Here is a 12,804-nt window from a genome sequence, read left to right on the forward strand (position 1 = left end):
TCTTCATCTCTAAAGTACAGATGATAATCCCACCTCGTCTAGTTCTTGGAGAGGGGATGCAGCTTGAATGAGACAGGAAGCACGCAGACCCTTTGAAAAACGTGCACCCAACCCCAGCAGCATCTGTATGAGACCAGCCCAGAGAAATTCCCAGGTTTATACAGGTCACGGACGCTGTAGGCACCGCACGCTGTGCTGGGAGCCTCAGACATGAAACGAGAGGCTGCTGACAGAAGGGAGCCAGTTTGGGGGAGGGAAGAAGAGAAGTTGTGCTCTTTTGGAGACCGAAAGGGAAAATCCGTGTAATAACAATAGTTGGAAGGGAAGCGACTGCGTAGGTAGCAGGTACCGAGGGCCCGGTGCGTTTGTGCCATGACTTCCTCCCGCACAGCTGCCGACGGACCTGTCCTCAAGTGGCCGGCCGGGCTGCTGGGCCTTCCCCTGGAAGGAGAGCACCACTACAAGGGCGGCTGCTCCAGCAGGCAAGTGAGAAATCTCTGGGGGGGTAAGGTCAGCAGGCAGGACATTCCAACCAAGGTTATCCTGCCACTGGGGCCACCTCTAAGCAAACCGTGGCATGTGTGGCTTCAAGAAGGGGATTAATGTGTTTAAAGGCCCAGTCGAGCCCACCACCAGAAGACTTGAAAAAGAGCCGAGAGAACACAGAGGAATGGCTCAAAGAGAACCCATGATGCGCGGCCTCAGCAAGGAGCACATTCTTTTGGCCTTTCACCAGGTGTCTCAACAATTAGAGTCAAGGAGACACTGACGGTCAATGCTTAGTGGAGCGGCAGAAGGGGCGATATAGACACCTGTGAGGCTCCATTGCCGGCCACTCAGTTAGGAGGGGAAGAGGATCGGCAGAAGGGGTAGTTCGAGATCTTTGCAGCAGCGTCGCAAGCTGAAACACCGTCTCAGGGCGGATTCCCTCTGGCCTCTGTCAGAGCCGAGTCTGGGAGACGCTGCCATCAGCCGAACCTACGGTGTCAGAGGATTGCAAATATGCTCCTTTGTTGAAATGGAAAATTGTGATTTAGTGGCCTCCGAACTAGCCAGATCAGCAAATGAGAATGCTTTCTAACGATAAATTGTGCTAATTTGGGTTTCATTGGTCAAGTGATATGTTACTCTGTATTTTGCGACCAAGTCTGACAACAGGAGTTACTGAAGATGTTCCAAACATGTACTGGGGGAGTGTTTCTGCCAGGACCCCAAACGGTTTAGCAATAACAGTTGCCTCAAATTTCCTTTTAATAAACAAAGTTACTTTGGCATGTTTATGCTGTGTTCCTCGTGGATTTTTGGAAATCAATTCTAGCTTATTTAGATCAACCGCTTTGTAAGGGCTCATGAATAGTAATACATGGATGATAAACAAAATAGAACACTGTTTATCACGTGCACTTTTCATAAGTTATTTTTTTCCACTATTAGGGGAAATAGACATTGTAGAAGACAGATAAATTTATAAAAGCAGCAAAATTAGTCATTATTTGGGAGTAACAAAAACCCAACTCAAATCAGCTTAACTAACTCATATAAGGATGAAACCCAACTGGAGTGGATAACTTCAGGCATGGTTGGTTCCAGGAATTCAAGCTATGTCTCCTGTGTTGTATGTTGTCAGAGAGGCAGACAAAAACTCTGGCTGCATAGTCCACTACAAATAGCCAGAAACATGGGGGCCCGCCTGCTGGCATAGTGGTTAAGTTCACGCACTCTGCTTTAGCAGCCTGGGGTTCGCAGGTTTGGATCCCGGGTGCAGACCTAGCACCACTCATCAAGCCACACTGTGGTGGCGTCCCAAATAAACTAGATGAAGATCGGCACAGATGATATCTCAGCCACAATCTTCCTCACACACACACACAAAACAAATAGCCAGAAACAAAGTGGTAGCCTATTTCCCATCACTCAAAACAATCATGCTTGATATTTTGGTGTATTTTCTTCCTGTCCCTTTTTCACGTGCATTTTCCCTTGTTCATATGTAAATTTTAAACCGAGCTAGTTATTGCACCCTGGAAGGTGTGATGAAGACGAGACATATCTTCCTTAGCTTCCTCACAGGAAGTGCCCAGTGTGCTGACATATCTCCCACAGCCCTTGCAGGCGGGCTCCCAGGCGGGCACGTGTGCAGTGCCTGCTCACACTCTGCAGATGCCCTTCTTTGGTGACACTACTGTCCGAGAAAACTTTCTGCGACTGTCCATACACTAGCTACTAACCACATGTGGCTGTTGAGCACTTTAAATGTGGCTAGTGCCACTGAGGAAATGAGGTTTTAATTTTATTTAATCTTGATTAATTTAAATATTTAAATTTAAATAATTTAAATGTGGCTAATGGCTGCTGTATTGGCCCACACAGGGTCTACACAGCAAATTACATGAGCAGAAACCGCAGGTTAAAGATGAGTACACGTCACCCCTCCCCCTCCCCCCAGGGATAACAGAAACATCACCGAAGGCTGGGGTTGGAAAAGCCTAATTAACAGACACTTTAATAAGCTTCCGCAGTGGCTCCTTTTTGTCCTCAAGCAAAGCCCTTGGCTCGGGTGCAGGCCAGAGCATTGGTCTCCCTGCTCACCCACCCCGTCTTCAGTGCCTGCCTCCTCCCCCCTGCACAGAGCTGAGTTCTCAGGAAAATTAGCAGGCTTCCCTGCACTGTCTTAATTTGCAAGTCACTTCCTATTTTTCCTGAAGAAGCAAATATAATACGGGGCCTGAAGAAGGTAAAGAGGAGTCTCTCTGGATCACAGAACGTGTCTGCAAATTCCCACAGCCATACAAAATAGCTAAAAAGTGTCAAATCGTTGTGATTTTAGGTTTCTCCTGAAACAGACGTAAGTACATGCCGTGTCACGACTTTGCTCTCTCCCGCATTTTCTTTTCTGTTGGTGAAGGTTTGCAGTCCTTTGGCAATTAAAATACAGACCCTATTCCTGTCACTGTGATATTTATTTTATCAGGGTCAGAGCTGTAAATACGCTAAGTGATGGATCAGAAGACCGTCACCTTCAAGGAGTGTCAAACACGAGACCTCAGTAGCAAACGGGTGATCCAGTGTGTCTTTCTCGAAGGTACAAAAGCACGCGACCACTTCAGGAATCGCTCCTATCACACCATGATGATGTGAAATCTGTTACATGCCTTCTGTTCTTAATTTCAAGCTCCTACAAGGCAGAGGCCCATCTGTCCACTGCCCAAGATGGTACCCTCGTTAGCGGGCCAAGCAGGAGCCTGAAGGCAGGGCTGCCTGGCTCTGAAGACACCAGCCGGGCGTGTCTTCCCCTGAATGACATTGTGTTGCCAGTGTTGGAAGGGCCACAGACTCAAGAGTCTGCTCCCCCAAAGAATGCAACTAAGGGGGTCGACAGGCTGTGCTCCATTTTCTCCAACATCTTCAGCCCCACCACATTCCTGAAACACAGCACTCGGGAAGTCTGTTGAATGGGTCAGTGTGTTTTTTGTTTTGGGTTTTTCAGTCGTGATGTGAAGGCCACGTGGAGAGTGCTAGGTGCATGCTGCTTACCCGCACAGTTAGCCTGGCATTCCACCAGGCCCCTCCGCGTGAACTCTTGCTCGCCCCTTGTGGGTGTTCCCACCACGGGGACAGCACACCACTCACTCTCTCTCAGCCCCTCTAGCCCTCATTCTTCACGTCTACAACGTAAGTCGTCACACACCCACCCCACCGTTTACAGGAGCTGGCAAACCACAAGCTGTGGGGCAGATCCAGCCACGCAGCGCGTTTACGTACTGTCTATGGCAGTGTTGGGGCCACAAAGGCAGAGCCGAGGGGACGGAGACCACGTGGTCCACAAGACTATCCAGCTCCTTACAGGAAAAGTTTGCCAACCCTTGTTGTCGGGGAGGTCTCGGCGGGGGTGGGGGCGGGGGTCAACAAGGGTCAACCGAGGGTCACAGTGTCCAGCACAGAGAAATGCTCGATAAATATTAGCAGCTAATATGGCTGTTGTCAGGCTCCTTTTCTATCTTGAGTCTTCGTCCTTTCTTACTTGTTTCCGTAATTTCATCCCTTGCCCCAAGTTGATCTTTCTTTTCTCTTCCTCCCTTAAGGACTTGTTGAACGTTCTTCTTGCTGTAGGTTTCAGTTCTATCCTTTCTCTTCACATCGAAGCTACTCTCTCAACCTGAATTCTCCGGCTCTGCTGCAGTGTGCTCACCCATATCAAGCAGAGCTTGGGGTCCCCTCACCTCTACTGGAGCCGTATTCCTATCCAGCTGCCTATTACTTTGACCTAAGCTTCTTGAGGACATGAGCGGGGCGATCATTGTGTGTGGCTGTGTAGGTCAGGCACTGCTCGGCCACATGCAGGGTCTCTGCAGGCCACGTGGGTACCAGACTCAGACTCCCTGCTTGGTCCTGCTTGATTTCTGCCTGGCTTCCGGTCTGCTCTCCTGCACCGTGAGGAAGCCTCCATGGCCCCATCGAACTTCTCCCTTAAGTTCACATCCCCACTGAGCAACCACTGTGTTTTCTTTCCTCTGGTGCCACTCTGGTCTGCTTTGCCCTCCCAACCTGAGAGTCATCCTAGGGGAAAGCACACCCAGCCTAAGTTTTACCTAAGTCAGGTTATGTCACAGAGGTGAACATGCCAGAGGAGAATGAAGGCAGTGTGAGCCCCTCCATTCATTCCTCCAGACCTCCTTTCTCCAGGACCCTGCCCCTGGGGGAATTCTTGGCTTTCCCTATGAACAATATACACTTGCATATTTCTCTATCCCATAATCTCAAACCACGTCTGAAACACATCTCAGTCTAACAGGCAGTGACACATTCATTCTAATCTACATGTTGTTGTCTATTCCATCCTCCATTGGTCTTTCTCTCATCCAATCCCCAGAATTTTTTTCCGCCAAGTGTTTTGGGCACAATAAGGGTCTGGGATAGTGATGTTTCTTCGATAGAACTAAAGATGCTCTCACTGTCCCCAGTCACACAGCAGCAGGGTTTTTGACAAAGAAGTCATGTTATTTTGGAGCAGTCGTTTCCAATTGGTGTGTGTTTCGAGGGGTGTGGGTAGAAGAGATGTGGGGACCACCCAGGTACTTTGCAAACTCTCCATGGCCCCCCAAAGATTCTGATGCACCTCAGTTCTGATATACTCCCCTCTAAATGAAAAGCCCTTCATAGATGAATCAAAGGCAAGGACTAGGGATGAGGTCTGCGGGAGGCTAAGGTTTGCTTGGGCAGCTCTGGTTGTCAGAGGATGTGAAATCTGACCAGCCACTTTCTGTGCTCAGGGATCCCTGTCCCGGCACAAAGGTGACGAGGAGAGACAGAGGGATCACGGCCGTCATGCGTGCCTATTTTACCTTCATTAAGGCAACCTCAAAACAACGACAACAATAACCAAAATCTCCAAATTAGGAAACCCAATTTAATTCAATTGCCTTAAAATTTGTTGAGTTCCAACTCAAACTGTCCCAGGTACAATTAGACACACAGAGAAAGGAAGGTGTGGCTCAGCCCTGAGAGTTTGCAAGAGGATTGAAAGCCATTTCCAGTGGGAAATTCACCCTCCTCTTCTGAAAGGCTTAACCTTAATTGTGAAGAACATTTTTTAAAAGATTCTAACACTGTATACATTAAAGTGCTCAGGGAAAGCGCACAAATTGACCCAGTCTTAAATGAATTTTCTCTAAAGGGACTTTTTCCTTTTAAGAATTTCTGACACCTGACCCCACACAATAGGAAATTTGACCTAACCTAACACTAGTCTTGGTTAGTCCAAATCCAATTTAGGTCTATCCAACACGTGGCCAATGTTCTCATCCTCGTAAGCCCCTGAATAAGACAATCCCAGAAGTTTAATCAAGAACCAGAAACTGCTCTTCTGCCTACACAAATCCTCCAGTGATTTCTATGCATTGGATATAGGTGCTTTTTCTCCAATTAGATTGCAGGTCCCTGAGATGGAAGATTCCATTCTTTTATTCCTTTGTACACTCCTCTCTTCCTAAGCACCCCCAAACTCTCAGCATACATTTCTTAGTGGTAAGGACGTAAATGAGTATTTACTATTTGCCAGGCGCTCTGCTGAGTAATTTACAGGCATTACTGCATTTATTCCTTACAATTATCCTTGGAGATGTGAAAACTGAGGCTTAGAAAGGTTAAAATAATTGCACCAAGGCAGAAAGTCAAAAAGTGGTAACTTGAGGATTTGAGCCCAGGCAGTCAGACCCCAGAACCCACAGGCTGAAGCACCAGGCCGCGTGTCTTCTGCCTCGCTCTGCGGCTGAGCTGACCGGAGCCCCAGGCACACGATGCTGCTTGTGGAAGGAGAAGCCTTCTCCCCAAGAACGCTTGCGAGGCGTCAACAATGAGCTCGTGTGATGCGATCATGAACATCTGCAGCCTCCCTGTGCAACCGGCTGAATGTCAGGCTACATCAGTCTCACACGTTCTCTTGGAAATGCGCTGGCTCTGTGGTACTTTTGTGAGATATGCTTTTTTCTCTCGCAGTCATCCATGGAGGCAAATCACTCACAATCTTACTTTTATAGATAAATAAAAGGCAGAGAAAGAAGAGTCTAGGGAGAAAGTAAGAGGGAAAGCCAAGATTCGCCCCTGCACCCCCTGGTTCTCAGCAGTCTTAATCCAGGCTTTTATTCACCTCAAAAAAGCCCCCTAGTCATGTAATGGTGAAAACATAGGGGTATGAGGCCCCCAAAAGAAATGAGATAAAACCATGAGGAAAAAAAAGAACAAGGTAATAGTGGCCGGCCCAGTGGCTTAGCGGTTAAGTTCTCACATTCCACTTTGGTGGCCCAGGGTTTGGCATTTCGGATGCCAGGTGAGGACATGGCCCTGCTTGTCAAGCCATGGTATGGCAGCAACCGACATACCAAGTAGAGGAAGGTGGGCACAGATGTTAGCTCAGGGCCGGTCTTCCTCAGCAAAAAGAAGAGGATTGGTAGTAGATGTTAGCTCAGGGTAATCTTCCTCCAAAAATAAATAAATACATAAAATAAAAAATAAAATGAAAATCTCAATAAAAAAAAAAGAACAACATAATAATGATGGAGAAGAAATTCAAGTCATTACCAGTACGTTGGTAAAAATGTTTTAATTACGGCAATCACGTTTAATATTCTTGGAATTCTGACCCCACAGCAGCTCTTTGTGCTAATACAGTTAAAGCAGAGATGTAAAAATCACTCTTTTTTTCTTTCAAAGAGACACTGGGTAAATCTGTTTCCCAAGTCTTTCTTGGAAATATTAGGAGATTCTTGAAAGATGCCCATTCCATCCAATTAAACCCTGGGACTTATACTACATTCTTTGCAATGTATCTTTTGCATCTCATTCAGACTTATTACTCATATGGCCCAAATATCACCTGATTTAGGTCTGTATTGAAATGGAGAATATGGAAATGGTTCTAGAAAAGGAATGATATATGTTGGATGCTTTGAATAGTATTAGGCATATTTAGCACATCCACTAGATGTTGTTTTGGGTGATTTACAGTCTGGGCTATGCTATGCTTCCTAGAAATGAGTCCGGTTATACTTCAAATTTTGATTTGAAAAATAATTTAAGAAGTACAAAACAAACAGAGGTGGGTCAAGTTTTCTTGGATTGCTGGAGCAGCGATGACAGAGACTCTGATAGAAATTCTGGGCGCAAGGTGGGCTCCAGCGCCATCTCTGCCCCTTCGTAACTTCTGACTATCTCTGGCAGTAAGAGTGAGAAGACAACTTGCTGAATTTCAAACGTCCTTCAGGAACTGGAACACTGCATTCTAATGCATTTTGATGAGTCCGATTAGTTATTTGTCACATATGTTGGTAATGCAAGGAAATGTATTCAGTCCGGAAAATTAATCCAGGCAGCCAGCCATGAGCAGATGAATGAAACTGACCCAAAGCAGATCGGAATAGAAAGCTGAGGAAAGTATTTTTAAGGAGGCTATTCAGAAGCCAAATCCTTTTAATATTGAGTAATAGGTTTAAGGGATTGAAATCGCTACCTTTTTGTGAAGAAGGCAGAAATGCTTTCCTTGTTTAGGGGGAGGGAAGAAAAGATATCAGACTGGGAAGACTACAGAATTTTCTCCTTTCCTGATTGTGTATGTCTCACGTCTAGGACACACGCGATTCCACTAACTTGTGGGAAGAGGGAGATGGGGGAAAGCTCCATTGCCAGCAAGCTGTTTATTAGAGATTAGGAAGATTTATTAGATTTATTTGCTAGAGATTGGATTCCCTGACACAACTGGCTGGGGATCCCTTGCTTAGGAGATCAACAGGAAAGAGAAAAATCTGGGCTAGATTTTGCTCTGTCACTGGTCAAATTTCTCCCAGAGCTGAAAATGACATTGCCCTTCCCAGGCAGTTGAAATGAGATAATGTCACATCCCGAATGAGATCACCAGGTCATAATCTCACCCTCGATGTGATTTTCTTGGCATGTGTGAGCATCGCTGGGAGAAGGGGGAGAAGATGAGCCTAGATTGGACAGAACCATTCCTTTCATTAAGCTCCCAGCCATGTCCCCTTCTGCTCTGATCCCAGCAGGTCTCAGCAGCTCAGCGGGGTCGGCAATCACCCTGTATCTGTGGCACGTACTGTTGCAAGCTGTAAGACGAAGCCTCGCACTCCCAGCCAGGCGTGAGCTGCTCTGCAGTCTTCGCAGAAAAGAACATGAATGAGGCAACAATCCTAACATGTTTGGGCTCTTGGAAACGTTAGCATGACATAGATGAAGGCAGTGCATTTCACTGGCGACATACTGATACCCCAGTGAAGAGATCCCCAGAGACAAAGTTTCTTTCGCCCAGACAGATAGGACCTATGGTCAATGGAGAGAAATTCCAGCCTCCTCAGATGTTGGGAGGGTGGCAATGACCATCTAGATTGCATATTTTGAGAGTTGTCTCTGACACACAAACCCCTAGTCTTAGCCGAGGAAACAGGTGAACTCTTAGGGCTTTTATGGCATGTGTTAGTTGCTTACACCAGCAGGAATGCGCCAAGACTGACTGTGCATATTGCGAATCCGGCTAAGTGGTTATGCAACTACAATGGTGTTTTGCTGTGTCTGCTTCCAGAGCCGCGTTCTCTTTAGACAAGGAGCTCTCTACCACAGCCAGCAGTGGCTTTGGCCCTGACCCCAGCAGAGAAACTCAGTGAGCGAGAGACCCCTTCCGCTTGGCTAGAGAAAGGTCTAGAAGCAAACTGTGCCTACATCTTAGCCTGCATTTCCTCACACTGGAATGGCAGTGTGAAGGCAATCTGAGGAAACCAAGGCCGTCATTGAGAAGAAGAAAGAGAGAGACAGCGTCTGTTAACTGCTGCTCCACTCAATGAATGCTTCTACAAGTCTGGCTTCTTCATCTCCTTCAATCAAAATTCAGAGTCAGAGTCCATCCTCATGGACTGACTTTCAAACCCTTTGTTCCTTTCAGAGATAGCTGCAACCACAGGCATTTCGGTTCAGTAAATTTTCTTGCTCTCGACCCTCACTCATGGAGTGAGAAGGGAGAGGCCAGGTGGAAGGGGAAGAAAGGGTGGGTTGTGACTCCAAGACCCCATAGACCCGACTTTTATTCAGAGCAGTCCACCAATACCCCATCACAGGCCTCCAGTCAGGCAGGTTGAAGACCTTGTCACTCCATTCTTTCACTTTATTGCTCTTGATCCGTTTTGACCCTGCCTTCCTTGAGGCCGTAGGCTTCTCTCTTGATTTAACTTCCGCCCTTTGGGTGCAACTTCCAGAACCGTGAGGGAGTAAATGTAGAGAGAGGGCTGTCTGACAGGAGCCAGCCTGTAATGTAGGAATGTAGCCATCCCCAAACAGTGGCCTGACAATCAGGGCAGACTCTTACCCGGATTTTCCCTCTGGAAATGTGGAGAAGTAAAGGATTAAAGGAGATGGTGAGGATGATAAAACCAGATATATAGAATATTCCTGACCTCCCTCTCTCCTCACCCACTGATCTCCCACTGATGCCCTCCACTGGCCAAAGCCTCGAAGGGCAAGGGAGCTCCTCATGCAGTCCCCAAGGTCAGCCCTTGGGCATGGGGCAGGCTCTGGTGTGGGACTCGGCGAGCAGGTGGAGCGTCTCAGTAGGGTCCACACACACAGTCGGCTGCTTTGCTCGTTTGTTTGATTCTGGGATCTGCTCAGAGATGCAAAGGGCTTCCTTGAAAGCAGATACAATCCAGAAGGGGAGGACAATTTTCATTACTCCAAATAAGCATACAGATATAACACACACACAATCAAAAGCCCAGTGGAATCGAGGCAGGGAGAGAGGCGTGTGCTTCATAAAGCTAGCCTTTGTTCTTCAGAAGCATTTCTTTCCAACACAAGTTTGCCTACAAAGCTACTTTTACGTTCTAAAAAGTCCCAAGTGTGTGACCACTGGCTCCAGATGTGTTAATAGTGCTAAAGCAGCGCACAATAGGCTCCTTGAGTTATTGAACAAGAGAACTCAACAGGCGGCTGAGCCTCCGACCACACACCCTCACCTTCGCGCGCTCCGAGTCAGCTTTCAAATAGGCATTAAATTCTCCCCTTGTTTTCATTCTTTGCTGCAGTATTTTTAGCGGGGACACATGAATAGCTGGGCTACAACTAAGTGCCCTTAAATATAGGTATTTGAGAAATCTCTGTGTGGCTGCAAGTTCCATACATAAGTAATGTCCAAGGGGGAGGTTGAAACACTGAAATTTGGAAATAAAAGGCAGGAGGCTTGAGCGCTACCATTGTTCTTGACCGGCCCCACAGGACAACCTTGGGCGAACATCCTGGCCTTTCTGGGAGGCCTGTTTTGCTCCTCCAGAGTGGAAAACAGAGTTCTGTTATCAGGGAGAAGACGTGGGCTAGAACAGGCCCCCAGCCATGACCCTGGGCTTTGCTGAAAGTAGACAGTCTTTAGGGGCTGGGGAAAGGTGAGTTTTGTTGTGGCCTTTGTTCTAGGCAGTTGCTTCCAGAGAATTCATGGGTTCAGAATTTAAGAGACAATCAAACCTGAGAATGAAACTCACATGAAATGGCGCCCGTGTTTCTGGTACCAGGACAGCCCACTAAGCCGTGCACTCTTGCTCGGTCTATTAATTTTCACATCTGAAGATAGTTACATTGCTCCATTTCCTGCTGCCATTTAGAGTCTTCCACTGAAAGTGTTTCACAGTGAGTTATTTATTTAGTGTGACAGGAAAGGGATTAAAAATGCACCGTGTTAGAAAAATCATATCCTCATCTTCTGCGTGTTCACACAACACACCAGAAGCAGGAACAACGCGATAGCTCCAGGACGGTGTCCAAACACGGGTGCACCTGGGCCCTTCCTTAGCCTTCGTCAAAGCCCAAGGCTGCTGAAACCCATTTTCTATCCTTCTCAGTGTTTGTCTGCCTGGTGCATTAATAGACACATGTTTTTCACAACATGATCCCAACACCAGAAGCATTCAGGGACTTTCTAGATCACTCAAATTTATTCCTAATTCAACATCTTCTGTAAGGAAAACCCGGAAGCATCCACATGTCTTTGTTTTAGAATCGTTCTTATGACTTATTTTGCTTTTATACTGTTTATTTTAACTGGGATTAAAGCTTATAATGACAGATCTGGGATGCCACTTCACCAACTGCAAAAGGAGAGAGAGAGAATGTAAAATGGATTTATCCAGTGTTAGATGAAGACCAACATATCTGCCTCAAAGGACAAAGAATTAAATAAACAGGTATTCGCTACACCTGTTATTACCGCCTCCGCAGGTACCAGAGTCTTCAGAACACTTATCTCCTTGAGGAAGCTCTTACTATTCTGATAACAGCATTTATTTCTTCTCCATTCATGCTTCTGCCCAAAGAGCTCCTGTGCTGAATGAGTCAGAAAGCCGAAGAGCAGAAACACTCAAGGACTTGAGGGGAGCTTTACAAGGTGAGAAGGGAAGTAGAGCAATGAAAGGAAAAGAAACATCTGCTCACTAAGTCCAGGGCAACTTTGTAAAGAAATCCGCCTCAAATGCAGTTGTTCCCCTGCCAGAGAAACAAGAAGGTGACCCTTATTTGTAGGTAGAATTTTAAGGACTAGCATCTCAGAACGAGGTAAATGGTAAATGTGTTTCTCAGCGATTACAATAGGGCCGGGTTCCCAAAACTTCAGTCGTGTATTTACTGCCTTCATAATTTTATTATATGTGTACAGTGGTGGCCGTGAGAATGGGCCTCTCAGATCTCCGATTTCATGGAGTACACGGATGGAGGGTTCCAGCTGCTGCCTTCTGAAACCCACAGCCACGTTTGCAACGAGCCATGCCCCCTACGGGCGACTCCCAGCCGATGATGACTGAGTGCACCATGGGTTTTTAAGGCAGATCTACTACTGAGAGCTGTTCCTAAAATGGACACATGCACCAGGTGCTGGGTGAGCTGACTTTAGGTACTTGGCTGAATATGTTTACTGTTGATACTTGTGCATGTCTTTGTATGTGCGATTCCACAGATGACACAGTTTAGGAGGAGGCTAAGTCTGGGTTTCCCTGAAGGCTGAGGCAAAGGCTCAGGAGGGACTTCCCTCAGAAAGGGGTCCCAGGAAGCAGAAGTGGGGTCTGGGACTGTGAAACCAGACATGGGCGTTTGATGGAGCTGACCACTGCTGCGACCGGATTTGAGGACGCCACAGACAGCCTTGACAATCTCTCCTAGAACTCACGGGAGTCCGAGCCTGGGCCACCTGATCTTCCTCCCTTCCTTCCCTCTCTCCTTCACCCAAGGTCCGACCTGATGCGGCCCTGGTGGTCCTCAGTCTCTGCTGGC

The sequence above is a fragment of the Equus caballus genome, chromosome 18 (assembly GCF_041296265.1).
Source record: "Equus caballus isolate H_3958 breed thoroughbred chromosome 18, TB-T2T, whole genome shotgun sequence".
Taxonomy (NCBI): Eukaryota; Metazoa; Chordata; class Mammalia; order Perissodactyla; family Equidae; genus Equus; species Equus caballus.